Here is a 6,000-nt window from a genome sequence, read left to right on the forward strand (position 1 = left end):
CTGTGTCAGGAACCTTTTAAATTTAACTTTTTTTTTTTTTAACCAATGTATTGATTTCTTCTATGGTATCTTCTACATCTGAGATTCTCTCTTCCATTTTTTGTATTCTCTTGGTGATGCATGCATCTGCAGTACTTGTTCCCTTCCACAAGTTTTCCATACCCAGGACTCCAAGATTTCTCCCCACCCACTTTTTTATTTAAAAAAAAAAAAAAAAGAAAATGCTTCTATTTCCATTATCAGGTCTTGAGCAATTTTATTCATTTTCTTCACCTGTTTGATTGTATTTTTCTGTATTTCTTTAAGGATTTCATTAATTTCCTCTTTAAAGACCACTATCATCTTTATAAAATTAGATTTACATTCATTTTTTTGTGCTTCAATTGTGTTATAATATCCAGCAGTTGCTGTAGTAGGATAGCTGGGCTCTGGTAGTACCATCTTACACTGGCTGTTGCTGATTTTATTTTTTATGCTGGCCTTTAGCCATCTGGGTTTTGCAGCTATTATAGGTTTAGATGCTAATTTTTTATTTTATCTTTGTTGGATTGGTGTTGTTGGATATTTTCCCTTGGTTTCTGTTTCTTCTCTGTCAGTTGACTTGAATGGCCTGGAGTTCTGGTGACTAGGTAGCCTTCATGCTTCCATGGCCTCTGGGGTTTTGGATGCTACTCTTGCCTCTGGGATCCTTAGAACGAAAGGGGCCTGGGGTATCTGTTTATAGTGAGTCTACAGGAACGCAGGCATGGTTTTGGGCTGGATAATTGAGTGCAGGGGTTGGGGTATAGTTTAAGGCTAATGGGTGTGTTTTAGGGGAAGGTGATGGATAAGGGCTTAGGCCAGAGTCATACCTGCTTTTTCTTGGTGAATTGCAGGCCTCCAAAATGTACTCAGTGTGTGGGACTGAAAATGGAGTCCAGGGTATGGGGTACAGTTAATTGTTGTTTGGAAGTACTTTCACAGTAGTTGGTGGGCAGGAGCTTCGGGGGGGGGGGTTATGTAGTATACCTGGATCTGGCAAACCTCTGGGAAAGCAGGAAGAATTGTGGGATAGGAAGTTAGATGGGGGTATGGGGTACATTTTTCTGTTTTTGAAGGTGCTTTCTGGGGATTTGGTGGGCAGGGGCTTGGAGCTACAACATATACTTAATGGTATAGAAAACGCATTTGTATACCCACAGTAACAAACTTGAAGTATAGCTAATTATAATTTTTAAAATGCTGTCCAAGCCTTCCTTCCTATGTGATTATGAATCTATCATTTACACTAACATGTACAATGTTTAAACCAATTGAGGCTGCAGAATTTAGAAATTAGAGTGTGCTCCAGATCTGCCTTCCCTTTTTGACTTCTATCCTTGCCAGTTGGATATAAAAAGGCACCTGTCCCTGTCAGTTTGGGTCTGCCCCATTTCTGTTTCCCAGAGCCATACCTGGGCCCAATCACTAAGACACCCCTCGATTCCACACATAATCAAGAGGAAAATTTAAAACCCCAGGAAAAAAGCTTTTCACAGAAAAGGAATTGCATCCTCCATCTTTACATGCTAGAATCAGCCTTCAATTTTCTCCATGGGAACCTGGTTTATGTGTTATTTTGGTTTGCTTCTAACCCTGTTTTCTAGTGCAAAAAAAAAAAAAAGGCAATTTCTATTACTGGACCCTTGATTCGATGTGCACTTAAATGCTGCATCACAGCTGAGTTTTGATATTTCACAGTGGATGGGAAAAGTATTAACAAAGTTTGTGTTTTCCTCCACATGTAATAGCCACTAATTCACGGGAGTTAGGGGTTTCACGCGTCTGACTCTGTACTTGTAGAACATCTGATTTCCTATCCTTTTCATCAGGATTTCACCCAAATATAGTAGTATTTTGAAGTCTCTTGTTTGTTTATTTGACAGAATGTCAGTCTCTTTGTGGTTTTGCCTAAATGGCCTAAACTTCTAACTCCTTTGGTGATAAAGGGCACAAAAAATGTGAGGGCAGATGTCAAAACCTGGTTTTGTTGTTGTTTTTTTTTTTTTCTTATAAAGCTTTACATGTCACTGTACAGCTCTGTAGAAACTCCAATAATATATTCTCTGAGTTAGGTCATTTCTGCGAAAAGCACCATCTAAAGATCCGGTGGAACCAGATCAATGCATCAAAGTTTGACTAAGATGGAGGCAGGAACTACATCACTTTTAAAAGCTGTCAGTTTTATCCTATATAAGAGATTTGAATATTCATGTATTCTGTGTGATTAGAGATCAGCAAAAGATACTATCAGTGTCAACTCAGAAGTAATATGAACCCGAAATCCTATATAATATATAGATATGGAAACATGATTGTTGTCCTAAAAATAATGGGATATGTGTATGTATGTGTATATATATATATATATATATATATATGTATGTATGTATATATATATATTACCTACCGCCCATCTCACAGTAGGTATTCTGGGATGACAGGTGCAAGCTCCCATGTTAAATTTTACACATGTTCTGGAGACCTGAGCTCAAGTTTTCAGCATCCCACAAAAAGCATATCACAAACTGTGCTATCTTCCTAGGCCATGTGGATTCGTTCTGATTGCTACTCTGTGTTATCTTCTCCTTCACTTCTCCATGAGCATCTCTTTTGCCCCCAAATGATATAAATATTCAAGGGAAACTTGAAATATAACAGATCACGACTGTAAACCCAATTACTATGAAATATAAACAAATTTATTTAACTTTTAAAAAACTTAAATTTGCCCATGGGCTAAAAAAAAAAAAGATAGGAAGTATTATGTAAGAACAGTACGGTGATTACAAATGATAACAAACTCACAACATTGCATGCCATATAGTCAACCTTGATACCTGGGAAATCTTCTAAAATATTTTTCTTTTGGACTCTCCACTGTTAAAATTGGATTGGCCACAAGTTCACTAGTTTATAATTCCTTTTAAGTTTGAATTAATCTGGAACAAACTATTTTAATATATCTTATTGATTTATCTGTTCATTCAAATACTTCAACCTTTATATTTGGAAAAAAATGAAATCTGTCATAGAATGGAGGTGATAGGTGAAAGAAATTAAAGTCACATAATCTTGGCATACAGAGGCACTAAATACATATTTGTTGAGTGAGTTAACCTATGTGTATGTTCCATGCCACTCAGTTTGGTTGAAGAAATTATATAATTTAATCTTGCATCTCAAGTATGCTATGGACTATCAGAACAGGAGTTTCAAGTTCCAAGATATGTGTTAGATGCTTTATTCAGGTATTTCTTAACATTTCTACTTCTCAAAACACAGATTTCCCTTTTCCTCTGACTCTGCTGGCGCTATCTCTTTCACAAACAAGCCTAAGGATATCTCGAAGTTCTCCCTTGGTCCCTGGTTGCAAATACCTCTGTTTGTGCATCTCGTGGTCCACAGTTCTCTGCTGTTAGGTCAGTGAATCTGGACGTGTGTGTATTTCTCAGTGCTTGCTTTGAAGCCCTCTATTGTCTCATGCTACACATTGAAATCTGCTTTAATTTAGGATATTTCAACTTTATGATGGCTCAAACATTGCATGTATTTAGTGGAAATCATACCTAATATTTTAGATTTTGTTCTTTCCCCAGTCTAGTGATTGGTGGTACATTTCTCTTCTGACATAGTCCATTGCTGTCACTGAAGCTGTTAGGCAACTGCAGAGGAATGAACTGAAACTCCATGCTTTGTGTGTGGCCAAGTTCTAGTGTTTGGTAGGATGAGGAAGTCCAAAAGAAGTTAACTTCCAGAATATCTATGTCAGGTTTATGAGGACCTAATCCTATTGTAAGTATGCTGGAACCTATATTAACTTGCTACAAACAGCCTTCATCTTCTCTTCCTCCTTCTCCCTTTTCTCCCCCTTTTTCTTCTCCTCCTCATTCCTCTTTTCTTCTTCTCCTCCTCCTCCTTCTGATCCTTCACCTGCCTCATTCTTGTTCCTCTTCATCCTCATCCTCCTTCTACTCTTCCTCCCCTCTTTCTTCCTCATCTCTACATTCCCAGCCCCCTGGCAAATTTCCTACATTAAGCCCATCATATTGCCTTTGTGTATCCTCTTTGAAACATACAGCTCATAGAGCTCAGCCTTTTAGGCTCAGATCTTCCCCTCAGATTTCTCAATTACGCTGCTGGCTCAGCAGCTCTGGTCATATTCTTACAGATCTCCAGCAACAAGCGTGCACTTCTCTGTGTTTACACAAACTAGAAGTAACTGAGTTATGCTTCTCCAAATCTACAAATTACATATTTTCCATTCTGAAGGTGGTTGACTATGGCTGTTTCTCTGATATTACAGTTCAGTCTCCTGCCTAGGCATCTCCTTCCACTAGCAATAGAATGTAAATCCCTCAACTCCTGTGTGTTCATCATCTTGGCAAATGGATTTTATTCTTTAGTCACAGAGCCTATGGAAATAGAATGCAGAAGGCATTAGTTCTTAGTCAGGAGCCTCTTTGCCTTGTAATCAGCGTTTCTTGAACTTCTTATGAAGAACCACAGAGCCCCTCAGGATCCAGGGCCTAACTCTCTCTTTCATTATTTGCTACAACTTTCTGCTCTGTTCGTTGGACTTCTTCAATTGTAGGTCACTTGACTCTTTGTTGATGCTTTTGTCCTGTTATCAGTTCAACTGTTACTCTCATGAAAGCTAATCTTATGTATAGTTCATGAAAGTCTTCATGCACCTGCTCCAACTGTGTTCCTTACCTTTAAGATATATTCCACTGACTTTCTACCATTAAATATGTATCTATCTTATATCACTCTATGTTAATATTTATTTTTTCATCATTAACATATAATAGTGCCTCAGATTTTGGCTAGTTTTTCCAGTATATTGTTGCCTACTAAGTACTTTTAACTGTGGCATTTAGTGTAGTATTTAATTTTCTTTATAACTGTTTTTGAGTTATTAATATTAATCTTATTTTGTTTGCCTTTTTCACTGTATGTATATTTAATTCAATTCTCAAATGGCCATATAGATTTCTTCTTGACATACTGAGGTCCGTAATTCAATCAAATCCCCGGTCTTGTAGACATCTTCACAGTCTTCCTCTGTGTGGCTATGTTTTCTGGGTTTGTTGTCCAGCCCTAGTTCTCAGCTCTCCCTTTACAGGCGTCTTGGGATTTCATAAGCTTCTCTTTTGTGTTGAATTTTCTTTTCAACTTACCTTTTTTCTTGATTTATTCTTGTTTGTTTTGTTTTACAGTCTCTTCCTGGGGAAAATAGTGTATAATACTTCTTGACTCAGTCCACAGTTGAAGCATGAATCATTTCAGATTAGAGTTCACTAAAGCAACACTCCAGAGCTCAATCTAATGAGGAGTTAGGGATAGTTAAAGAGGGGCCTCTGATCTAGATAGAATACTGTCGGGAAAAGAGTGAAGTTCAGAGGGAAATCTCAGCCAATCCTTTCCAGAAGGTAGGACAAACGAAGCCTTCCTAAAACTGCAATTGACAAAGAAACATTGGTCACTCATGTTTGTTAGGGGAAAGCCATTTGGGTATTTCTTTTGCTTTAAAAATAGTCTTGCTTTTGCCTGTGCTCTGTATGATTATAAAGTTGTCTTATTTTCCATAGCCACACAGTGCTCTTTGTGATGTTAATTTTTTGTCACATTGTTTAATGTGGGCAGGAGAATGGCAAGGCCCAGCCAGCACAGAGTGCTAGGCCAGCTTCTAGCAATACCAAGGCCAGGTGCAGTGCCAGGCCAGCTCTGAGCTGTCTGAGGCCGCCTTTCTTTGCTCACCTTTAATTCTTTGGCTCCTACTCAGTGGAATTCATATTGTTTAGTTGTTGTACAAGGTGGGCTGGCCCTTTGATTATCTTTTGATTCATTGTTTTGTTTTGTTTTTTTCTTTCCTATTTTCCATTTTTGTCTTTTCCTGTGTTCTTTCTGGCTGCTTTTCTAAATCTAACTTGTACCTTTTCCAGTGAATCTTTAGGAATATTTTTGATTCTCTAGACA

The sequence above is a fragment of the Acomys russatus genome, chromosome 1 (genome assembly GCF_903995435.1).
Source record: "Acomys russatus chromosome 1, mAcoRus1.1, whole genome shotgun sequence".
NCBI classification, from domain to species: domain Eukaryota; kingdom Metazoa; phylum Chordata; class Mammalia; order Rodentia; family Muridae; genus Acomys; species Acomys russatus.